The sequence below is a fragment of the Suricata suricatta genome, chromosome 2, assembly GCF_006229205.1.
Source record: "Suricata suricatta isolate VVHF042 chromosome 2, meerkat_22Aug2017_6uvM2_HiC, whole genome shotgun sequence".
In the NCBI taxonomy this organism is placed as follows: Eukaryota; Metazoa; Chordata; class Mammalia; order Carnivora; family Herpestidae; genus Suricata; species Suricata suricatta.
The window spans coordinates 108297686-108323943 of NC_043701.1; the positions used below are offsets into that span (position 1 = coordinate 108297686).

The window sequence follows — 26258 nt, forward strand, 5'->3', positions numbered from 1 at the left end:
ACATTCAGGTTCCAGGAGGGTGGTACACCCCATAGTCCTCAAGGACTAAATTCCTGTGGTCTGGACCATTCCAGACCTTGCTCTATTGGCCTTTTTATCTGGCTATTAAGTGTTTCCCTTGGTCCCATGAGCTATTATACCAGGTTATTGAATTTGGTATGGAAAATCCAGACATTTGATGTAGAAGTGTTGTCAAAAACAGATCACAGTACTACTAAGCATGCATAAATCCAGCATATTATGCCTTAAGAGAAATAGAAAATGCAAAGGAAAAAAGTTACATCAAAAGCAATGATGAAAAAATGAAAAAAGATTTGAGAGAAAGTAACAGACATAGAAGTTAGGCAAAGAAGATCCAACATTTGTATAAAAGGAGTCCCTAAAACAGAAAAATAAAGCAAGGGATAAAACCAAACTAAAAACTACAATCCAAGGAAACTTTTCTGAAATTAATTTAAAAATTTTGACACAACATATATAAAGTCAAAACCAACCCAGAAGAAGCAATACCAAAATATATTCTGGTAAATTTCTAGACTTTAAAGAGAAATATAAAATCTCTTGGACATCTAGGCAAAAAGACCAAGCTACCAGTAAGGAAAAGAAAATCAGATTGTCATCAGACTTTCCAAGAGACGCACTTTGTGCCACAACAAATATATGAAAGGAAGGTGAGAGTGAAAGCAGAGGGAACTGAGAGGAAGCAGAAGCAGTAGTATTTACTGATGGATATGACAGGGGTGTGAGAGAAAGAAAGGGGTCAAAGGTGACCAGAGCAATAAGGACAGAGTCGCCATTTGACAATATCAAGTAGACTATGTGAGGAGGATGTTTAGGACAGGAAGAAGCTAATAGTTTGTACACATTACCTGTTAAATACCTATTAACAATCCACGTGAAGAGCTGAGCAGGAAACCATATAAGGAATCTAGAATTCAGTGCTGAGGTCTGAGAGAAAAATATATTTTTAGAAATTATTAGCATATAGAAGTTATTCGAAGTCATGAGACTGGATAAAATCACTGAGTAAGTATAGAGAATATTCCCCTGTTCAAAACCTCTTGTTGGTTTACAATAAAACACAAATCCTTTATCAAGGTCAGCAAAGCCCTACATGTAGCTCCCTCTGATTTCTCCTCTCTCCCCACCTCATTCTCTAAGCTCTCAGCACATAGGCCATATTGCTATCCCTCGAATGATTCCCTTCCATCTCTAGGCCTTTGCACTGGCTCTTCCACATGACCAGGATCTATTGTTCCCCACCCCCCATCCCCAAAGGTGAAGCCTGCATGCTCACATCATTCCACTTTCTGCTTAAATGTCAGTTCCTCAGAGAAGTCTTCTAACACCCTATCCCAAATGTCTGCCCCCCCCACCTGTCTCACTCCCTAACACCTTAATCTGCTTCATTTTCCCACCATTTTACAGGTCACCCTTCCAGTTTCTATTGTTGCATTAACAAATGACCCCAAATTTGGCAGCTTAACACAACCGTCTCATTACGTACACAGATTGCGTGGGTCAGGAATTTGGACAGTGCACAGAGAGGAGGGCTTGTCTCCGCTGCAGTGCATCCAGAGCATCAACAGGGAAGACCCAGAGTCTGGGGGTGGCTTGACAGCTGGGGTTTAGAAGGCTTTTTCACTCATGCATCTGGAATCTGGTTTAACTAACAAAAAGACTCAGATTGCAGACCAAAGGTGTACATGTGGCCTCTCCATGTGGCTTGGCTTCCTTGCAACAGGGCAGCCACAGGATAGTCAGACTTCTGACTTGGTTATAGAGATCCGAGAGCATTGTCTCGGCAAACAAAACAGGGCTGCATTGGGCCTTTTTTTTTTTTTTTTTTTTTTTTTTTTTGGTGATCCAGCTTAAGAAGTCATATGGTATCGCTTCCCCCATGTTTTACTGGTCAAACGGGTCTGAAGTCTGTCAAGAGGAGGGACATAGACTCAGTCTATTAATGGGAAACGAATTTTTTAAAAACGTTGAGTCTATATCCTGCCACATTGCCTGGGATACATCCTCGGTGTCAAGCTCTTCTTCCCAAGCCAAATGCCTGTTGAAAGAATTGTCTTCTTAATGTTCTTTTGTTGACCTGTGAAGGTCTTGCTCTACCCCCCTCCACCTCTAACTATCCGAATTCTCAGCTGCTCCACTAAATATCAAGAGGTCTCACTTGATACAGGATCCTGACTCCACAAAATGGAGAACATGGTCTCTCCCTCTTTACAGCAGGGCTTCTAAAACTGTCAACAGCTCCACCTCTCTGATGGATGGTCTGTCTCCAATTTACAGCCTGGTCCCTGTTAATGCTCTGTAACTTCTCGTCACAACTCCTTAAAGGGATAAACTATTTTTCTCAACACTGAAACGACCACAGAAACACAACAGAAGAGGTTTTGAAAAAGTTTACAGTGGTTGCTTCACAATGCCATTTGATTGAAAATAATTGGACAAGAAAAATGAATTCCAGACTGAACTGAGTCGTGATTTTCCCCAATGGAAAGAAATGCTCCTCCTTCCACCATCAAAGGCCCTAAAAATGCCACGAAGATTGTTGGATAACACTGACTTGAGACAGGAAACCAAGTGACTGGAAGTCCAGCTGCCCCCTGGTATATTCACATTTAACAACCACAGATTTGCCACTTAGGCATTCCATGGGCCTGAGCACCTACTACCAGACTTTTAGGGCTCCATGCTGCCCTGGCCAGCAAGAATGTCTCTCCGAGTAAACCTTAGGCTGGGCACAGACTCCTGTGAAATAATGGCACCACATCCCAGAAGGAGACCAAATAAAGCACAACAAAGGAAGAGAAGGATCAGACACAGACCCCACACGTGGGCCAGGACGTGGCTTGGGCTGTCCGGGAGCTGTTCCCATGCAGAAACCTCAGTATGGTGAATCAGTTTCCTTGGACACTGAGGGGATAGAGAGTCTGGCAGAGTGTATTTATTCAAGGAATGGCTGTAAGAACTGAGCCTAGGCAGAGGTGGTGGTTGGGGTGGTGCGGGGGCGGGAAGTGTGTGGAGTATGTGGTGGGGAAAAGCCACCATGAATCCCCAGTCTAGACACTGAGCCCATAATGCTGAGGGAGACTCGAAGGACCAAAAGAAAGGGCGTGTTCGGGAGAAGCCAGTTGAGCCTGGCCCCCAAATGGCTGGTTGTGATAGCAGAGTCCCATACTACTGACAGGTCTCGAAAAATCTCAGAGAGGAGGAAACAGAGGTGATTTTACGACAAAGGTTAATAGACGCACAAGTCTTTTCTATCCTATAAATCAAATTCCACTGTAGGCAGAGTCATAAAACACATTTACACTTCTAAAGAGCAAAGGTTTCTGAGTATTAGAAAAAGGCTCCCTGATGTGAGGGGACAAGATTACACTGAGCATGAAAGCAATGTTTTAACAATTTTGGATTATTCAGGACAGTCATCAGTTACAAGGGTCTTTGGAAAGATGATATACCTCCCATGCCCACTCAAAAAGATAGAATGCCATCATGTGGCCTGCAGTGGCCTGCCTTGCACACTTTTCTTCTTACTACCCACCCACCCCTCCAAGGTACACGTCAGTCCTTTGGTGACCTGTCCTACCTTTGTAGGCCTGGACACAGGCCAGGCTGCCTTTGGCTGCAGGGACTCAGCTTCAGGCTACTACCTTCAAGTATGTTCATACTGAAGAAATAATAGCAACTCATTTGTATGACATTTTTGTGCTTAAGAGGCATTTTTCTGTATATTATCTCCATTGATTCACACACACACACACACACACACACACACACACACACACACCATGTGAAGTCGGTGTGGCACCATTTGGTCTGACACATGCCCTTTAGCCAGAAGCCCTCTCCTTGGAGAAGGGGGAGCCTTTGGAAGGAATGAAAGCACTCCTCTCCCTGGCTTTGCTGAGGACCAGGCCCCCTTCATCCTCCTAACCAAGTTTCTGATGCCACTCTCAGGTGGGACCGCACAGCAGGGCTTTTGTGGAGGGCATCGGAAGAGGGAGGGAGCTAGGATGGGGGGAAAGGGACTCAGTGCCAGACCTGGGCAACCAGAGCCATTGGGAGTCCTGGAAGTTCCGAAGGTAGCACAGGGAGCCAAGGAGCAGCGCGAGGGAGTGCCCTGGTGGTCGGATGGGACCAGAGGAACAACGCCTGGCACTGGGAAGAGAAGGCAGCCTCCCTCAGCAGGAACCCCCTCACTGGGCTGGGGTGTGAGAGCTCGCCACCTCCCTCTGGGGAAGCTTCGGGTGCCCTCAGCTTCATGCTCCACGCTTGGCCACCCCACAGCATCACACAAGCCCCAGCCAGACCTTGGAGCCCCCACCAGGATAGGAGAAAGGACTCCCACTCCTGTTCTCTGGGGCCAAATGGGCGCACTTGACCACCCTGAGCCAGGACCACATGGGAGGGGACCTCACCTTCCCACTGGATGTATCTTCATCACCCCTTTTTCTACCATCATCACCATCACCATCACCAATAAGCTATTAAGGCCCAAAGAATTTGCCAAGATCTCATATCTGGTGGATGACCATGCCAGTTTCCTGCCTTGAAGGCCCTGACTATTTTATTATATCATCGTCCTGCTCCGAGGATAAATAAGCCAACCAGTCTGTCCGTTTGTGAGGGGAGGGGAGCCCTATACCCTGTACTCTATCCCCCATGCCCCTGGCCCCACGGTCCCAGCCCTGGGCCCTGACTTGGAAGAGGTCAGTGCATTCACTGCATTTCTGTGCAGAACGAGTGAGCGCCATCCCTCCGAATTCCGTGTTCCTGTCATGGGCCTGCTTTGCAAGTGAGGGACCTCCTGCTCATCATTTTACTACTGACAGGCTTGGCCTAGAAACAGGCTCAGACAGACGCAGCCCCCAGAGACCCCAGAAGCGTTTCTGTGCAGGTGTGGTCAAGCCAGGACAGGTCTGTTCCATGTGACCTCGTCCAGGAGGCTAGCGAATGACTCAGAAAATTCAGAGCAAAGCTACAAAGGTGATTCATGAGCTAGAAAAGCAAGTGACAGCCTTGGGGGAAGACACAGGCAGGGCTGGGTGGGCGGCATGGTGGAGGGGGGCAGCTGGCCACAGAGAGAGAGAGCCAGAGAGTCGGGGACTATTCATCTGGGCACCGGGGAGTATTAGCACCAGAGGAAGAGTGGGAACGAAGGGGGAGCGAGAAGGAAGGTGTTAGCGGAATACCAGGAACAAATTCATCATGCTGGGCACCCCCGCCACCAAAACAGGGAGGGAAAAAGCATTGCTGGGGCTGCCGGAGCTTAGACCAGGTGGGGAGAGCCCCCAGGGCCCTGGACGGCAAAGCTGGCTGTCTACAGCCCCGTGAGAAGGTTGCATCTTCGGGCCCCGGTGGCTGGCAGCAGCCAACAAGCCACCAGGGACCTCACCTTCTCCGGAGCCGGCTTACCCCAGGCCCCAGCAAGCCCATGCCCCTGGTGCGGTCACTTTGATTTATGGGATAACAGCCCTCCCCAACACCGACCTGGGACCTTGGGAACAAGTCTTCCTTTCTTGGTCCACTGAAGTCACTGGAACCCATTAGAGAAGTCTCAGCCCCATTGGTAAATCACTGCCTTAGTCATGCAACATAGCTCTTAAACAACGGAGGGTGTTTGTTTTTAATTCCCTTAGATGATGAAGCGTATATGCAAACAGGCGCCTGAAAGCAGTCTTTGTTCCTATTGTTCTCACACACGCAATCTCCGCTCCCCTGCGGTGCCTCGAGGTACAGGGGACAGGAGGGGACAGAGGCCTCTGGGAAACCTGGGAGACCGACCACCGGGCAGCCATCACCAGGTCCCCACACAGGTTATTTCTGCAGCAGCTTCCAACCCCACACCCCCTGTCCCCTCCCTTGGACACCTTCTCCTCCACAGCCACCACTTCCACCTGCTGCCTTTTGTCACCGTCAGCCTCAGAAGCGGCTGCCCTGCCCGCCGGAGCCCCCGCCGTCTCATTTCCCATCACACTCTCTCTCCCTTGACCAACTGGCTTCTGAAAAGCAATAGGCACCTCGAGGAAGAGATTTCTCTTCCAACCCACATAAACGTCCACACTTAACAATGTCCTTCGATCCAGCCCCGGAGCTGACCCCGATGGAGAGGCTCACTGTGCACCTGGGAGACGTTCTTAGTCAGGGACGACACCGCCCAAAGCTATAGGACTCCCCCCTCACTCAGACCCCCGACCCGGCTCTTGAGACACTTGTAGCATCTTAGGGAAGCCACTTAATCTCTCCAGAGGTCATCTTCCCCGCAGCACATCACACCTGCCACAATTCTGTGCACAGGCAGGAGACTCGAATAATTCTGCACAAAGTGAATGTGCACTTATTTCCAAGGCTCCTAAATTCAGCGAAGATTTATTCAGTAGACGATTGTTTCCTGCCTGGTAAGAGCACGGCATTGTGCAGATGATAAAACTCGACGGTTCAGGGTATTTAAGAAACATGCCAAATATGCATCATGTTATGTTAAGTATCAAGGCCAAGTTTTAAACCCCATCAATCCTGTCTTACTCCAAAGCCCCTGATTTTTCAGTTCTGTCCTGCAGTCTACCATTAGCCCAGCAAAAGGCTCGTTTCCAGAGCTTGGACAGAACTCTCTGTGGCCCAGCGATAGTCTGAGGACAGCCATGTTTGTCAGAGCTCTTGGTGGCAAAAAGGCCAAGCAAAAAATAAGTGATAAATGAACAAATTGCCGCACTACCAAGATGTCTGGAAATAGACTGGAATCACGGCTGGATCCAGGGCTCAGGCAATGCTCTGAGGCGTCTGCTTCTTTCTAGGCCCTGCTCTGCTTGTATTTGGTGTCATTTTTTTGGCAGGTTTCCCTACAGACTGGAAAACAGCTGTGGTGGCCTCACATTCTCACTGAGCCGCCCAGAGGAAAGACGCTCCAGTAAACGTCTTGGGTTGGGTCACATGGACCAGTTTGGTCAGCATACTCATCCCTTCACCGCTCACTGAGTATATAGGTTGGAATGTGCTGAATGGCCAAGTCTGGACACAAAACCACCCTTGAACCCGGGAAGAGGTCACACTGTTTATAGAAAAATGGGCACAGACCCAGAACAAGACACACATCTCAGGGCCAACCCATGGCCCTGAAGAAAAGTGCCAGGTGGGACTTGGACAGGTGGCCGGCCCTGCCATCTCCCCCTTCCTCACTTGCCCCCCCCAACCCCCAACAGCGCACCCTCCCTCACTGTCCCATCTTCCCCAGCTCCTGTCTGCCCTTCTCCAACAAGCTGCATCAGAGAAGAAGGGACCCTCCTTTGCATTCCCACTGTGTCCTGAGGTGGCCATGACCCCAGCCATCGTCACCAGCTTCCTTGTCTGTCTTCCTCATGAGACTGAGTTTCTTGAAGGTAAGACCATGTCATAGAATCCAGCAAAGCTCCTGGCACATACTAGATGCTCAGTACACAAGTGTTAGAGAAAAGAGGCCTTTGGAAAGATGGAAGAAATCAAGAGGTGTGAAGTTTATTGCTTATTTTATTATGAATTATAGAAAAATAAATACTAACTTGAATTTTAAAATAGGGCTCTTCGGGGACACCTGGGTGGCTCAGTTGGTTAAGTGTCCGACTTCGGCTCAGGTCATGATCTCATCATGGTTTGTGAGTTCAGACCCTGCATTGGGCTCTGCACTGACAGTGCATAGCCTGGTGGGGATTCTGTCTCTCCCTTTCACTCTGCCCCTGCTCCATGCATGTGCTCTCTCTCTCTCTCTCTCTCTCTCTCGCTCTCGCTCTCTCTCTCTCTCGCTCTCTCGCTCTCTCTCTCAAAATAAATAAATAAATAAATAAATAAGTAAAGTTTTAAAAATAGATTTCTTCAGGGCGCCTGTGTGGCTTAGTCAGTTAAGCATCTGACTTCAGCTCAGGTCATGATCTCACGGTTTGTGGGTTTGAGCCCTGTGTCAGGCTCTGTGCTGACAGCTAGCTCAGAGCCTGGAGCCTGTCTTCAGATTCTTTGTCTCCCTTTCTCTCTGACCCTCCCCTGGTCACACTGTCTCTTTTGCTCTCAAAAATAAATAAAACATTTTAAAAAATAGGTTTCTTCAGTAGAGATCTTGGTATAATCACCAACACAAAAGGCCTATTCCAAAGACGAGTTGAGTTCCACCTTTGATTTACCAAATCCTTATTCAACTGGCATGTTGAGAGGGTAACAGTAAGATGTATTTGTGTGCTCGAGATTGAATCTATCACCTCATGTTTTCCCTACTTTGGTGCTGATATTTTCAGCAATTATTTTAAAAGGAAGAAGTAACTAATGAAGCTATGTTTTAAAATGTATCTCCAAAGAACAGATCTTGGGGTGGGTGTAGGGTATCTCCCATAAGCTGGGTGGCAATTCATTCCTACCATATGAGTTAGGGGAGGAGCCACATACACACACCCACCACCACCACCTCCACCACCATCACCACCACCGCCACTGTCACTGCCATCATCACCACTGTCACTGCCACCACCACTGCCACCACCGCTGCCACCACCATCACCAATATCACCACCATCCCTTCATGTTTATGCTTCAATCCAACAAATATTGTTTACAAGCTTAGTAGACATCTAGCCCTGTGCCTCAGCTGCCCCATTCAGCATTTAAGGAAATGTTTGGGGCTGGAAGGTATCCCCTGCCCCAAATTTCATATGTTGAAGTTTTAACTCCCAGCACCTCAGAATGTGACTATATTTGGAAATAATACCATTAAAGATTCGATTAAATTCAAATGAGGTCATGAGGTCGGCCCTAATCCAATAAGACTGGTGTCCTCCTACAAAGAGGAGGTTAGGACACAGACACACAGAAGGATGACCACGTGAGCCATCTGAAAGGCAGAGAGAGAGGCCTCAGATGAAACCTATCCAACTGACACCTTGATTTTGGACTTTCAGCTTCCAAAACTGTGAGAAAATAAATGTCTGCTGTTAAAGCACCACTCCCCCACCACTCTCCATGGCACTTTGCCGTGGCCGCCCCAGCAGACTAATACGCATGTGCTCACTGAGACAAGGATAAGCCTATGGTGCCTGAGATCAATGGAGACAGGAAAGTTCTTCTCTGGCTCAAAATGCCCATCCAGCTGTCTTAGCATGGGCTGCCTCAACGAAAGTACTACAGACAGTGTGGCTTGGATAACACAGGTATATGTATATGACCTCCCAATTCTGGAGGTCAGAAGTCCAAGATCGAGGTGTCAGCACAGTCAGGCTCTAGTGAGGTCCCTTCCTGGCTTGTAGATGGCCACCTTATCTCTGTGGCTTTACATGGCAGAGACAGGGAGATCATCACACTCCTGTCTCTTCTTGTAAGGACACTATGCCCATCACAGGGGCTTCACCCTCACTACCTAATTATCTCTCAAAAGCCCCACCTTCAAATACCATCACATTAGGGATTAAGATTTCAATATATAAATCTGGGGGAGACACACACTCAGTTCAAAGCACCAACTGGCCTCTAAGGTTTGAAGTTCTTTTCAAGGAAACCAGCTGTTCATTCCATGGTTAAACATAAGACCTAATACAAATGAAGGTACTGACGGTCTCTGCATATCAAGGAGCAAAACCCCCGGCAGAGCTTCCCTGTGAAGAGAAGCCCATGGAAGGAAGAAAGGCATGAGGCCTGGTGTGGAGGGCAGCACAATGGGGGGCTCTGAAGGCCAGGACAATGTGCCTCTGGCCCACGGTCCCAACAAGGGCCTGATGACAAGGAATCAGGAGAGACACGTCTTCTTCTTGCCCCAGTCACAAGAAGTGTCTGCTCCGGGCCAGCCCCTGAGTGTGGGCAGCAGAAGCCATCTGGGGTTCTTGGCTTTTTGGAGGGACTTGCTGTTGTCCTCACTGGAGCAGAACAGTGAGAAGAGCACCTCCATCCTAACCACGAACGAAAACAGCTCCAGAAACTCCGGGGGCTGCAGAGCTTCTCTGAGCATGATGGGGTGGCAGTCACCAATGCAGCACCCCACTGGTATTTTTCAGGAAAACACTGTAAACGCAGAAGGGAATACTCAACCTGGTGGGACTCAGTGGGCCTTTCTTAGAAAGCAGCAGATGGATGTACCATGGCCATGTGAAAGCCAAATTAGTGGCCTGTCTACTAGGCTTGAGGTCCAGAGGACAACAGCCATGAGACTTCTGGAAGTATGGAATGTGGGCATATAGCTCATGAGAACACTGCTCTAATTCCACCATTTCATGGATGGGAAAACTGAGTCCCCCCCAGGGGAAGTAAGATGCCCAAGGTCGCACCAAAAACCAGCCTCAGCAGGGATGACAAACTTATTGGGCACCACTGGGCATCTCTATGGGACATAGGCCCACTCCAGCCTGAATCCTCTGCCCTTGTACCAAGGTCCGCATCTGCCTCTCTCTTGGCCCTCTCAGCCTCTCTCTGCCCTGCAGCCTCTATGACCTTTATCAGCTTCCTCTAGTCATCTTTAACCCCTACAACCTCAGGGCCTTTGCACACACTGGGCTTTCCTGCTCTCTTAGGCAGGTGAATGCCCTCATGAGACCAGCGTGTGCAGGGTGAGCCAGCAGGCACAGCAGAGGGTGCTCCTGCAGGGACTGCATCTCCCATGGGATCTGGGGCTGCTAACCTCCTTACAAGGCCCCAACAATGAGTCCCAAGCTTCTTACACATCAGAATCACCTCACACCCAGAGACTACTGTAATTATTCTTGGGTGTGGCCTAGGCCACAAGTTTTTCAAAGCTTCCCACGTGAGTATAATGGTCTGTCTGGGTTGAAAATCACTGCCCTAACCATAGTCTGAGGATGGACAGTGAGCTGTTTCATAGACACTTTTTATTAAGTTTTCCTGTGTCCTGAATTAAGCACTATACAGCCTGTTTCACTCAAGTGCCACCAAGGCTCTAGAACATGTAATTATCCCCATTTTTCAGGCAAGGGGAGTCAGCCTAAGAAAGGGGGAAGAGCTCTTCCAGAGTCACATAGCCCATGGGGGCAGAGCCAGAGCAGCCCCTGCCACCAAACCCCACATTAGGAATCATTCTAAACCTTTAGCCCTCCTGGGTTTTTGTCAGATGCCTAGGGAAAGCCACACTTCACAGCCATCTCAGATACTAATACACATGTGCCACCACGAAGGACCCAATGAGAAAAAGAACCTGAAGTATAGGAACACATGTTTTGTTTTTTATGTCAGACTCTGCAAATATCACAAATAACTTGTATGTGTGTCCTTCCATCACTGCAAATAAACTATAAAATGCTTTGTAAATAGACCAATGTTATGACTGTACAGAAATCAAATTTGGCAATGAACTTCCCGAGGGATGCATTGCTTAAGGGACTGCCTCTGCCGGTTTTATAAGAAAAGCTGGTTCAAGTTCATGTGCAGAAGTTCCTTGAAATCTGTAAAAGACAGGTGTGCAGCTGGTCCTCATCAGTCCCTGGGGATTCTACTCAGGCATTTATTGTGAATTGTCATTTTAATTTACTCTTCATGGCCTGATTAAATAAAAAGAGATGTTAAATTATTTATCTAATCACATCTTACATCTATATAGTGCTTTGCCATTTTTGAAGTATTCCATATAGCTTAGTTCACTTGTATATCAGGTATTTAGTGTGGATCAAATTTTTACAGAAAATATATTGACTTCTTGAAACACTGTCTATTTCGTTATCACTTCCAAACTGTTTTAAAGAAGACAAATTTAATAAGCATATATAAATGGAAAGTCCCATTAGGAAACAGCACATATCCATGAAGTTACCTTTTACAAGATCAGCAAAGCAATGAGCATGATTAGGACCCCAAAACATGTTTCTGTTTGGACTTCCATTATCAGCAAGGCTCAATAGCTGAAAACTACACCAAATATTGAATAAAGTATTTTTTAACTAATAATGTTTTTTTAAGATTTTATTTTTATTATTTTTAAGTAATCTTTCTGCCCAACGTGGGGCTCAAACTTAAAACACTGAGATCAAGAGTCACATACTCTACTGACTGAGCCTGCCAGGTACCCCAACTAACAATAATTTTCTAAAAGAATCAAGAAAGTAAATAACACTCAGAGGCAACACCAAGTAAAGTCAGAAACTAAGGAGTTCTAAGTAAAATTACCTACCAGACAGCACCAAAGCCAGCTCCTACCTTGAGGTCATTGGCCAAACTGAGTAACTTGAGCTCTTGTTATGTAGGTCTTGAGAAGTGCATAAAACAGGAGACAAGGTAGAAAGTCTAATAAGAAGCATCCAGAGTTCCCTGTAAACCTGGCACATTCTTAGGGCAAGGGTGAACTAGACCAAGAACTACAAAGAAGGCTCCCTATTGCAAATCTTGGCACAGCACAGACGGGGACATTTTCCACTCTAAATATTGTAGGCTCACAGTTCTAATCTATCCTAGTGGCCCCAAATAACTCAAGCTAAGAATTTAGTGGTCAAAAAAACCTTACCTGAGAATTTCGTTTACAAATACCTTTTCTAAAGTTCTAGTTCTGGGAAAAAACTATATGTCCCACTGAATGCATAAGCAGAATGCAGATAAATTGAGGATTCTGAAAAGTAAACAGTATTGGGCAAATTGGGTAAGAAAAACCAGAAATCATACTAGTTCTGAAGTGGAAAATAATTGGCCATTTTTACTGTGGGAAATGAACTCATAAATTTAGCAAAAGATATAAATTTACTGATTCAATAAGTTTGAAAACCGCAAATAAAATAAGCTCAATGAAATACATACCAAAACATATCATAATCAAACTGCTAAAAACTAAAGACAAAGAAAAAAATCTCTAAAGTAGCCAGAGAAAAGTGACACATTGCCAAAAGAGGAATAACCACTTAAATTCCATGGATTTCTCCTCAGAAAGCACAGTAGCCAGGAGGAAGTGGCACAATAGTTTCTGATGCAGAAAAGGAAAGTACTGTCAAACTGGAATTCTATACCCAGCAAAAATACCCTTCAGAGAGGAAGACTGATTGAGAGGTATTCCCAATTGAAGGAAAACAAAGATTCATCAATAGCAGACCAACTCTAAAAGGATTGCTAAAAAAAAGTTCTTCAGACATAAAAGAAATGGTACCTGAGGGAAACTCAGAGCATCCAAAATGAAGGAAAGAATGAGGTGCCTAGCTGGCTCAGTCTAGAGAGCATGCGATCTTGATCTTAAGGTTGTGATTAAAGCCCCACATTGGATGTAGAGATTACTTAAAAATAAAAAATAACATTATTTTAAATGAAGGAAGGGCAGAGCAGCTGGGTGGCTCAGTCACTTGAGCGTCCAACTCTTTATTTTGACTCAGGTCATGATCTCACAGTTCATGAGATCAAGCTCCACGTCAGTCTTGTGCTGACAGCACAGAGCCTGCTTGGGATTCTCTGTCTCTCTCTTTCTCTCTCTCTCTCTCTGCCTCTGCCCATCCCCCACTTGGGCATACATGCATGCACGCTCTCTCTCTCTCTCTCTCTTAAAATAAATAAACATCAAAAAAAATCTTTAAAGAAATGAAGGAAGGGCAACAGAAATGGTAAATATCTCTGTAAATATACTGAACTGGTTTTCTCTTCTGGGGCTATTTAAAACATGATGATGGCTGAAAGGAAAAATTATAATATTTTCTGATGAGCTTTTTAATATGTGTAGATAGAGCATATGAGACAAGAATAACATAAAGAGGGAAGTAAGGGGCCCTAATGGTGAAGGGAAGATATAGTAAAGATAGAAAACTAAATCGATGAAACAGAAAACAAACAAAAAGAAACAAGAAAGGAATGTTTTAAGTTATTTTTTAATAAGTCTGAAGAGAATAATGAAGAAAAGCCTCCTAGGAAAATGAAAAAAAACAGAGAAGTCCAAATTTAAAATATTACAAACAAGAAAGGAGAGAGAGCTACCAATATGTCAGAGATTAAAAGACTGTGGAAATACTTCCATAACTCTATGCCACTAAGTTTAAAATTTAGATAAAATTGATACATTCCTAAAAAAAAAGAATTATGAAAACCATTACCAAAGAAATTAAAATGTGAAAAAAATAGAGCATCAACTAAAATATCCTAATAAAGAGAACACTAGACCAAAACAGTTTACAAAAGAGTTCTACTACTAAACTTAAGGAACAAAAGAAACTAAGAAAATTCTTCCAAGAAACAGAAAAAAAAAAGGGACAATTCCACAACTCCACAATGAGCAGGCTAGTGTAATTCTGACACCAACATTTAAATAAGGATAGTATGGGAAATTAAAATTATTAAGCCCACTTAATTAATGAATAAAGATGCAAAGAATCCTAAACAGATATTAGCAAACCAAATCCAGAAGCATATTAAAAAAAAAAAAAGAGGGGCGCCTGGGTGGCTCAGTCAGCTGAGCGTCTGGCTTTGGCTCAGGTCATGACCTCATGGTTTATAGGTTCAAGCCCCACATCAGGCTCTGTGCTGACAGCTAGCTCAGAGCCTGGAGGCTGCTTCAGATTCTGTGTCTCCCCCTCTCTCTGACCCTCCCCTCCTCATGCTGTCTCTCTCTGTCTCTCAAAAGTAAATTTAAAAAAAAATTTTAATTAAAAAAAAGATAACATACCACAACAAAATGAATTGAATTCCAAGAACCCAAAAATAGTTTAATATTTTTAAAGCCACTGATATTGTTTACTGCATGAAAGGTAGTGGAGATTTCGACTTAGATGGTGATCCCAATGTTGTGGGACCATGCCCCATGTTGGGCTCCATGCCAAGCATGGAGTCTGCTTACGATTGTCTCTCCTTCTCGCTCTGCCCCACTTCCCCCACTCACACACACTCTCTCTCTCTAATAAAAAAAAAAAAAAAGGAATCTTAACCAGATAGAAGAACTGTATTCAAACTTTGCAATGTAAAATCAACAGAAGGAAAAGTCAACCTATAGAATGGGGAGAATATTTGTAAATCATATATCTGATAAGGAGTTAATATTCTGAATATATAAAGAACTCCTACAACTCAACAATTTAAAAATTTAAAAACCAATGAAAAAATGGGCCCAGGATTTTAACAGACATTTCTTTATAGAAGCTGTATGAATGGCCAATAAGCAAATGAAAAGATGTGCAACATCACTCATCATTAGGGAAATGCAAATCAAAACCACAATGGATACCACCTCACCCCGTTAGGATGGCTACTATCAATAAAACAGAAAATGTGTTGGTAAGGATCTGAAGAAATGGAACCGCTTGTGCACTTCAATGGGAATGTAAAATGGTGCGGCCACTGGGGAAAATGATATACTTCCTCAAAAAATTATAGGTTGAATGACCCTATGACCCAGCAATTCTACTTCTGGGTACATACTCACAAAAGATTAAATCAGGGTCTCCAGGTGATATTGACATACCCATGTTCATAGCAGCACTGTTCACAATAGCCAAAAGGTGGACACAACCCAAATGGCCCGTCAGCAGATGGATGGATAAACAAACTGTGGTGAATACATACAGTGGAATATTCAGCTCTACAAAGGAAGGAAATCCAGACACAGGCTACGACATGGGTGAACCTTAAAAATATTTTACTAAGTGAAATAAGCCAATCACCAAAAGGCAAATGCTGTATCATCCTACTTATATGAGGCACCTTGAGTAGTCAAATTCATATAGAGAGAAAGTCAAGTGGGGGTTGCTAGGAACCAACAGGAGGGGAGAGTGAGGATTTGTTTTTTAATGGGTATAAAGTTTTAGTGTTGCAAGGTGATAAGAGTTCTGGAGATTGGCTGCATAACAATGTCAACTGTACACTTAGAAATGGTTAGGGGGTGCCGGGGTGGCTCAGTCAGTTAAGTGTCCAACTTCAGCTCAGGTCATGATCCGGCAGCCCGTGGGTTCGAGTCCAATGTCAGGCTCTGTGAGCCTGGAGCCTGCTTCAGATTCTGTGTCTCCATCTCTCTCTGCCCCTCCCCACTCATGCTTGCTCTCTCTCACTCTCCCTTTCTCTCTCTCTTTCTCTCTCTCTCTCTCTCTCAAAAGTAAACAAACTTTTAAAAAAAACAGACTTTGGGTGGAAATAATATCAGTTTAGGCTTGTCAATAGTAACAACTGCACCACTGTGGTTAGGGAACATTGGTAATGGGCGAGGCTGTGCTTGAGGGGGATAGCAGGTGTACGGGAATGCGCTGCTCAATTCTGCCGCCCTAAAGAATAAAGTGTATTAATTTTTACGTGACTTAAGTATAATGTAGAGAAAAAGGTTAGCAAGAAGATAGTGTAAAAAAATAAATGCCAATAACTGTGTAAATGAATGTATTCCAAATTTACCAAAAGTAAAGAAAAAAAGAGGAAAGAAAGGAGAAAAGAAAGAGAAGAGAAGAAAGGGAAGGAGAAGGAAGGGAAGGGAAGCATTAGTAGTCTAACAATCACAAACGAAATGGAACTCAGTAGGCAAAATTCTTCTCACAATGAAGACACGAGGTCCAGGCGGTTTACCAGCAAGTTCTACCGAACAACCAATACTACTTCAGAACATAAAGAAGAAACAGTCCTGCTTCCTTTTATGAAGTTATTATACTCTTGATTGTCAAACTCGGCAAGAATATTATAAGAAAAAGAGTTATAGGCTGCATCAGCCAAAGTCCCTGCAGGAAATAAGATCAATCTGGGGACGATTTGTTTACAACTCGTGGATGAAGGGGAATAACAAAGGATCTTATGCCTGGGAAAGGAACTAGGAAAGGGAGAAGTTACCAGAACCTGGAACGATAAAGTGGGCCACTTTGGGAGGACCAGTGACCTACCATTAAAGGATACAACCAGCCTGGGGTGACCTCACTCCCCTCCCTCCCTCCAGTGTCCTGCTAGGGCTCCCACTGGCCCAGCCCAACTTTGAACCATTGACGAAATTCATAACTGTCATACCAGGTGGGGCAAGAGGGAGACCACCTCTGGAAAGGCAAATGGGAAATCTCCAAATCACAGTCCCAGCCTGATCATGAATTTTTATTTAAAATCTTGTTTTTTAGTTAGCAAATTAGGGGCACCTGGGTGGCTCCGTCGATTAAGTGTCCAACCCTAGACTTTGGCTTAGGTTATGATCTCAAGGTTCATGAGTTCAAGCCCCACACAGGGCTCCATGCTACAGTGTGAAGCCTGTTTGGGATTCTGTCTCTTTCTCTGCCCCTGCCTAGCTCTCCCCCCCTCTCTCTCCCTTCAAAAATTCGCAAATTTTTAAATATTTATTTATTTTTATAATGTTTTATTTATTTTTGAGAGAGAAAGTGTGTGTGTGTGTGTGTGTGTGTGTGTGTGTGTGTGTGAGCAGGAGTGGGTCAGAGAGAGGGAGACACAGAATCTGAAGCATGCTCCAGGCTCTGAGTGGTCAGCACAGAGCCTGATGTGGGGCTTGAACCCACAAACCATGAGATCATGGCCTAAGCCGAAGTCGGACACTTAACTGACTGAGCCACCCAGGCACCCCTAAATGTTTATTTTTGAGAAAGAGACAGAGCATGAATGGGGTAGGGGCAGAGAGAGAAGGAGACAGAATCTGAAGCAGGCTGCACACTCTGAACTATCAGCACAGAGCCCTACTAAGGCTCGAACTCACGAACTATGAGATCATGATCTAAGCCAAAATTGGATGCTCAACCAACTGAGTCACCCAGGCAACGCCCCCAAAATTAGCAAATTAAATCTAACAATGTGCCCCCATCAGTTAAGCATCCAGTTCTTGGTGTTGGCTCAGGTCATGACATCAGCGTTTTGTAGGTTTGAACCCCATGTTGGGAGCACAGAGCCTGCTTGGGATTCTTTCTCTCTCCCTCTCTCTCTCTGCCCCTCCCCAACTTGCACTATCTCTGTCTCTCAAAAAATAAGTAAATAAACTTCAAAAAAAAAATCTAGCAATATGAAAATGCTAACATAGAATGACCAAGATGGATTTCAATTAAAAGTGCAACTTTTTCGACTTGGTTTACACTCAGATCATGATCTCAAGGTTTGTGGGATTGAGCCCCATGTCAGACTCTGCACGACAAGATGGACCTGCTTGGGATTTTCTCTCTCTCCTTCTCTCGCTGCCCCTCCCCCACTCACTGTGCATGCAGGCACACTCTCTCTCTTTCAAAATAAATAAACACTTTTTAAAAAATCAGTTGCCTTTTTGTACACCGGCAACAAAAAAGCAAAATGTAGGTTTTAAAAATACAAAAAGCACAGAAAAATAAAATGCTCAGAAGTACAAAATAACAAAAGGTGTACAAGCCTTTATAGAAGAAAATGATAAGCCTTTCTTGAAAGATCTTAAAGAACAAGCAAACAAAGAGAGATCCCATTTCTTGGACTGAAAGACAAAACTGCAAACTCTCGATTTTCCCTGAGTCAAGAGCACAGAGACTGAGCAGCGGTCCAGTGACAGCAAAGCCCAGCTCCCCAGGTCATGACAATTATGGGGAGAGGGCTCAGCGGGGAACCTCTGAAAAACCCAAGGAAAGGGCCATGAACTGAGAGTCAGCTTTCACCTTTTTTTTAAGGTGCCAACTTTTAGGTGATTTTTAAGGTACTTTTTGTTTTAGGTACCAGATGTTTTTCTAACATGGTCTTTTGTTTTCCCTTGTTCTCTGAGTCCCGTTCTATGTTTAGCCTTTTGCATGTGTATCCTGTCTTGAGTTTGCAAACTGTGCAGGGCGAGTCCAAGACTGCTCTAAAATCAGGGGTGGTGAGGGGCTAGAAGGCAGAAGTAAAGGAAGAAAATCATCCAGATACCAGGAGTCTGCATTTGCTAGGGCAGCAAAAACAAAGTGCCACACACTAGGGGAAAGATATAATAGTCTCGAGGTTCTGGTTCTTTCTCACGGTTCTGGATGCTGGAAGTCTGAGATCAAGGGGTCACAACTCACTTTATTCCTGGTTCTCGAGGGCCATAATGCTGTTGGCTTGCATGGGGATCTGTTCTGAGTAAGTACATCCCTCTTGTTCTGATAACCCTGCCGGGAAACAGAGGAAGATCTGGGGACAGCCTCACAGCCAGGTTTTCTCCAGGGTGCTCAGCTTGAAACCTGGTATCTGAGCTAGCCAGGGCAAAGTACGACAGCGCCGCAGATCAGGTGGCTGAACCCACGGAAGTTTATTTTCTCACAGCCCCGGAGGCCAGAGGTCTGAGATCAAGACACTGGTAGGGTTAGTTCCTTTGGAAGCCCCTCTCTCCTTGACTTACAGATGACCGTCTTCCCCACCCCCGCCCATGTCCTCACATCGTCATCTTTCTGTGTGTATCTATGTCCTGATGGCCTATTCTTTTTTTTAATGTTTATTTATTTTTGAGAGAGAGAGATCATAAGCGGGAAAGGCAGAGAGAGAGGGAAAGACAGAATCCGAAGCAGGCTCCAGCCTCTGAGCTGTCAGCACAGAGCCTGAGGTGAGGCTCCAACCCATGAACTGTGAGACCATGACCTGAGCCGAAGTGGGACGCTTAGCTGACTGACCTTGTTTTAACTTCATTACCTCTTTAAAGATTCTGTCTTCAAAAACAGCCAAATTCTGAGAAACTAGGGGTTAGAGCCTTGGTATAGGAATTTGGGGGCACAGTTGAGTCCCTAAAAGAAGGTTGTGGGGACTTAACATGCATGATTTCAAGTAATTCCCCACCCCCCCCACAACACTATAAGACAAATATGACTACCCCCGTTTATTTATGACAAAACTGAGTCCCTGAAGATTCAGTAACCAAGGACACACGACCAGCAAACGTCAGAGACATGAGTCAAACCAGGCCTGTCTGCCCCAGAGCCTGTGTTCTCTCCACTGCACTGCCCTGCTGGGACCAGGAGGCTACAAGTGTGAGGGGTGGGGAGCAAAGGGGCACGTCGTATGCTGGCACTAGAACTTGCCTTCTCACTACACTGCCCAATGTCCTATGGTGGCTCTTTCTCCCCCAGGTCAGCCCTTGTGTTCATGTTTAACTCGACTGTGACCTTTGGCAGGCACTGGAGAGATTCCCTCTTCCTTGGAAGAAAAAGTCGTGCTACAAGCGGTAAAGAAAGATGATCACCCAGAGCCATGGAGGGTCCTGTGCCCGATGTAAGGCTGGTGTGGGAAACGGCTTGGAGGCTTGAGCTGGATGATCAAAGGGAGGAAAAGAAGCCAGGGGAATTCTGCCATGAGAAGGAATGGCGCTGCGAGTAGGAAAGTAGAACCACGCCCGCTTCTTCCCATGGGCTCCATGCCGGTCCAGTCCAGAATGGCTAAGCTCAGATCAAGGGTTCCTAAGAGGCAGGAGGTGAGTTGTGTCCCCTTAGATTCGTGTGTTGAGTCCCAATGCCCAGTACCTCAGAATGTGACTAGATATGGAGATAGAGTCTTTCTTTTTTTAATGTTTATGTATCTTTGTGGGAGAGAGACATACTGTGAGCAGGGGAGGGGCAGAGAGAGAAGGAGAGAGAGTTCCAAGGAGACTCTGAGCTGTCAGCACAGAGCAGGGCTCATACCCACAAACCGTGAGATCATGACCTGAGCTGAAAACAAGAGTCAGATCCAGCCAGGTGCCCCAGAAGACGAGATCTTTAAAGAGGTGAGTGAGGTAAAAACAAGGCCTTGTGGGTGAACCCTAATCCAATGTAAGTGGGGTCCTTGTGAGAAGAGGAGGTTAGCACCCAGACGCATAGAGGCACGACCACAGGAGGACACACAGGGCAGTCGGCCGTCTGCAGGCGAGGAGAGAGGCCTCAGGAGGAGCTGAGTCTGCCTACACCTTGACCCCAGACTTCCAGCCTCCAGAACGGTGAGAAAATTAATTTCTGTGGCCGGAGCCACCGCATCTGTGGTGTTCCATGGCTGTCCGGAAACAAAGGCACCAGGTGACTGACTTCAGGCTCATTACATGAAAGAAAACTGGTCACAAGCCTGTCCCCAAATATCCCCCAGGTTCCCCCACAAATATATGGAGAAAAGAGATGTGCCCACTCAGAACAGACCCCCTGAGCCACCACAGCCAACAACATTTTGGCCTCTGAGAATCAAGAAGAAGGTGAGTTGGGAGAGATCATGAGAAGATTCGAATTTTCTATCAAGTTGTTGACTGTGATGATAAAAGGAAAAGGCAGGGGGATGTTTCAGTAAGGAAAAAAAAATCACAGGGAGCCAGCTGGCTCAGTCAGTAGAGCATGCGACTCTTGATCCCAGTGCTATGGGTTCAAGTCCCATGTTGGGGGTAGAGATTACTTTCAAAAAATAAAATAAAATCTTTTTAAAAAAATCAAGGCATGCTGACAGATCTCTGAGCAATCCTGGCCTTTGAGATTGAATGATAAAAATGGAACATTCTGAACAATAAAAATTGAACATTTTGAAGAACAGCTTCACTGATATTTGTCAGTTTCTTCTTCTATACACCGCAGTTTTCACAGGTAACTCTGTGAACAAATGGGTTTCATGCTAACCAGCACCCCGAGTCTCTAGGAAGTTAGCCCAGGTCTGCTTTTTCATCCCCAGTCTCGCAGCCATGAGACAGGCCACTTGTCTTCCCTGCTAAGGTGGTGGAAGGAGATAAAAGGATTTATTACCTGAACATTCCGGAACCTTCCAAACAGATCTCTTCTATTTTTCCCCCTAAAAGCTAGACCCACATTCTGCGAGCTGAGGAGTACATTTTCCTTCCAGACCAGCTTGTCCATCTCAGCTGACTTCACACAGTGAACCCTTATCAAAGGACAATCTGCTAACCCACCAAATAGCAAGTTTCTAAAGGAGCACACCTGCTGCAAGCTGGAAACCCAGAGACTGAAGTGAGTCTGCATCATTTGTCACTAGCGCCCCACTGTCATGCTGCAGGCATCTGCTTCTCCAAGCCCTCCAGGGGCAGACCTTTGACAGGAGAAGGGCCAGGCCACGGTTAGCTGGGGGAGGGTGCAGATTAGAACCACCAGCAGTGCTGTGCACCGAGATGTGAACTCGCAGTGGGAGTTCCACGGATGGAGGCATCTGAGGCCAAGGTGCCGCATATGGGCTGGATTCTGGCCCCCTGGGGCCCTTCCAAGGGCAACCCATGCAGGCCCTGGTGTGCATGAATGACCTTGAAGGGCACAGCCCTGGGGCAGCACCAACCACTAATAATTCCATTGCAAGAGGTAACGGAATGTTGAAAAGTGGCACCAAGTGCCACGCTGAATCTGCTGTTTAAATTCCCAAGCAAGAAGAGGTGTTCACAGGAAATGGACACGATCCACAGTCTTGAATTCCCCCACTGCCAAAAAAAGTGTAACAAAATCAGCTTGTTGAGGGACAGGACTTTTAAGAAAAGATCTTCTGAGAGAAGGATCTTTGAAGAAAGCTGTGCTCCTGGAAGGTCAGGCGGGGGCCGACCCACTCACCCCAAATATGTGGGGGATTTCCAGAAAGCTACATAGAGAGCTTACCACATGACTCCTTCGAGCTGAGGGCAGAAAAGGCTGGAGCCCTTTCCCGGCCAGGAAATGCAGCGGAAGAAGGTCAGAATGCAGGGGTGGGGGGCCCACAGATGTCAGGCCTTGTTCTAGGAACCCATAAATATGATCTTATTTGGACAAAGAGCCTTTGCAGAAATGATTGAATTAAGGCTCTTGAGATGGAGAACTGACCCTAGATCATCCAGATGAGCCATCAATTCAAATACATGTATCTTCATGGGAAGGAGGCAGAGGGAGCCTGAGGCACACACGGAGAGAAGGCGAAGTGACCAGAGAGGCATAGACGGGATGGATGGGGCCCGCAAGCCGAGAGGCCCCAGAAGCCGGAAGCCAGAAGAGACAAAGAGCGAGGTGTCCCTGTGAGCCTCTGGGGGGAGCTCGGCCTTGCTGACACTCGATTTCAGCCCCTAATAAAACCGATCGCTGGGCGAGAGTCCATTTCTTTTCTTTCAAGCTATCCAGTTTGCAGTGATATGTTTCAGCAACCACAGGGAGCCAACATGCAGGCCATTCCTGCTTCGGTGGAGGGACCAGGAGCGAGCCCCTGGGTTGGGGTCACCCTCTATTGCAGAGGGTGTCAGGGCACAGGGAGAGGCAGGTGAGAGCCAGGTGTGTGCCACGCGGGAGGGAGCCTACATGGTGGCGGCGAGGGGCCAGACCAGCAGGGCTGTCCGGAGGGCCAGAGACCCCAGCAGCCAGGAGCTGGAGGTAAATCCCAGGGATGGAGGAGAAAGTCACACGTGACCACCCAGAAGAGGGGACCTCCACCTGGCTGAGAAGGCCAGGTCCTGAGAAGAGCCTCGACAGGAGAGAAGTCAGCTCAGAGCCTCCACCGGCCCCCCACCACCCCACCACTCAAGAGCTGCCCTGTCTTTTCCACTCCTCCTCCCACCCATAGTCCACTTTGAGTGGGTGGGGTGTGGGGGGAACAGAAGGAGTGGGGGGGCATGAGCCCAGCAGTGAAGCCCCCTTTCCCACGCAGCCTTCCAGCCCTAAACAAGCAAAGCTGGAGCAGAGAGAATGAGATGTCAAAGTTTAGAGTTTTGAGTAATATCTTGGCCTGGACGCTCAAATTCCAAATCGAGACTGTTTTCCATTTCAAGCGACCTTAGGACAGACTATTTCCTAAGAGGAGCAGAGAAGTCAGCGGCTGCCAGTGTTTTCATCCAGGGCCAGGGAACATTCGTCCTGCTGAACACATTTTAAAGGGGAAGCAGAAAGCGAAAAAGCAAAGTTGCATTCCGGCGACCCCGCAGGCCCTGTTTGTTCAGCAGACGAGTTAGTGGCAAAGGCTGGTGAAAACAACTCAGTGGAACTGAGAAGAGCTGAGTTCCCGTGAAAGGAAAAAATGCAAATTTGTTTTCAGTATCACTTTCAAGCTTCCTGAGTGGAGCCCTTGGCCTGGACTGACTCTCATTGACGTCAGCCCGAGTTCGCCATATCGGAGCAGCTGTGTGCTCGCTCCCTCACCCTCGGCCCCTGGTGCAGAAAACACGCAGCTTTTGTTTCATGGGAGATTAAAAACATTTGCTGCTGCGTCCATAATTCAAGACCTCTGTTATCACTGGGACCAGGAATACTGCACTAGAAACACCCAGCGCCCCCGCCCCTCAAAACCAGGGGAGGGAACCACGGAGAGATGCCAGAGACAGGATTATGCACCAGCTGGGACCTGGCCCAGAGCCCCCCGTCGGTGCAGCCCTTCCCGTCATCCTGGGACATGAGGCAATGGATCTATGGCACACCTTCGGGGCTCTCATAAACCACTCAGAACATGGCCGTGTGTCCTCTGACACCCTGTGATGGGCCACAGGTCACATAGCCCAGGATGATGGAGGCAGGACACAGGCCACACAGCCCAGACTGATGGAGGCGGGACACAGGCCACACAGCCCAGGCTGAATGCCCCTTGCTTCCAGTCTCACAGCAAAGTAGCAGCGAACCAAGATGAGAAAACAAGAGGAGAGGCTCTCTGGCTCCTGCCAGGGTAGCGATGCTGGCTGTCAGCCAGCCCTCCTTGGACCCACAGTCAAACCCTGACACTACCTGGGACCTTCTGGTTCCTTCCAGCATCCTGGAGGAGACTCTGGCAGGCAGAGCCCAGCTGAGATGCCTCCTTCAGCGCACAGCCGGTTCTCTGCCAGAACCCCGATCATCAAGCTGGTAGATAATTCCATCCCCTTCCACCATGCTGCTCAGACACATCCCTTAGTAACTGCTGCTTGGAACCTCCATTAAAATGCAAGGCTACAGAAGCCAGTGGATTCTTTATATTGTTCATTTTTTAGTCCCAGGAAAGAATGATCTTCCCTGACTCGGCCAGTGATTTGGAAGTGAGGGAGGTGGAAACAGGGGCTGCGGAGGGCTGGCATGTAAACCCTCCCCCGCCCCCCGCTCCCATGGTCTTCAGATCCCCTCACCTGGAAGCAGGGGGCTGTGCCGTGGAGGTAAGCCCCACTCCACCACTCCCCTGACTTCAGAGCCTGCACAGCGCAGGCCAGGCACCAGGGGACCTGCATGTGAATGCTCCTTGCTGTCTCTTGTCCTAGACATCGAGATAGATGTCCACACCAAGCTCCAGCTAACGCTGCAAATCTCCTGCCGCCACCTTCCCTCTCCCCTCTCCCGGGAGGCCTTCCCTGAGCCTCCCAGACCAAGGCTGAGATCCCTGACCACGGCGTGCTGCAGCGGGCTGGGAGCCACGAGAGGGTGGGGAGGTGCCCTGTCTACATCCCAGCTCCCATGGCGTAAAATGTAGCTTTAAGTGTGCCGGCCACAGTCAGGATGTCATTGTTGCTGCTGCTATAATTATTGATCAGTGAGTAATGATAGGTCAACACATCTCCCTTTCTGGAGCCTGAGTAAGCCTGGGTGTTTGGATTCATATCACTGAGTGCTCAGAACTGGGGATTTTTCTGTTGGAAGGCAGACTGGGGTGGAGGGGAAAGGAGTCATTTTGCCTTTGCTACTTTTAACCAATCTTTTATTCACAGCTGTGAACTTTTACTTCACAAGGGATGAAACAAGAATCTTTTCAAACACTAATCAAGAAATGCAGACCAAGTGACCAAAGTAAAATCTGAGCTCAGAGCCAGAACGGGATTGGGTTGTCACTGCACACAGTCCACACAGAGGCAGGGGTGTGGGGACACCAACAGAAAGGAACTGGGGGAGATCTTGTCTCCCCGAACGGCTAAACACTGTTGAAATAATATGCACAGAACAGTAAGATGAGGTTCAGGGTTGGCAGAGTAAAGACAAGGCACCGTCATTCTCCCAACAAATAGTTACTGAGTCACCGCCATGTGACAGGTTACAGTTGTACATGGATATGCTTGCTGCCCCCCAGGACCTCCCAGTCCCCAGGAGACAGACGCTGTCACACCAGGCTGCACAAATGCTGTAAGCCAGGTCTGTGGGAGAAACCACTAGGGCCGAAAACAGACACTATGCTCGGTGTGGTGGTAAGAGCTGAACTCGGACATCAGAAGGATCTGGGCCAAATCCCGGGTCCAAACCTTCCTAGCTGTGGGACTTTTGGCCAAGTTCCTTAACCTCTCTCAACCTGTGTGTGCCCCTTGAAAATGAGACATCAGTGCCTGTCTCACAGGGTTGTTATAAAAAGATTAAATAGAACATAGAGCAGAGTGGCCAGCCTTGTCCGCGGCTCAAAGAAAAGACCAATACGGTGGCCTCTTGTTCTTATTAACTGTCTGACAAAGAGCAGGTTCCACAGAGGAGGTAAGATTCGAAATGCATCCTGAAGGGATTTCACTTATAAAGGAAGAGGTCGGGGATTTGGTGAAAAGGAAGCATTGTTTACAAAGTTGCACATTG

The 26258-nt window shown here is 46.8% G+C and overlaps 1 long non-coding RNA gene across 1 annotated transcript; it reads left to right on the forward strand.

The window, feature by feature from the left end:
• Positions 1-20085: 20085 nt before the first annotated feature.
• On the forward strand, positions 20086-21676 carry LOC115271957. Its single transcript, XR_003900179.1, has 3 exons — positions 20086-20257; positions 20902-21004; positions 21593-21676. It is a non-coding gene; the product is annotated as an uncharacterized LOC115271957 (long non-coding RNA).
• Positions 21677-26258: the final 4582 nt, after the last annotated feature.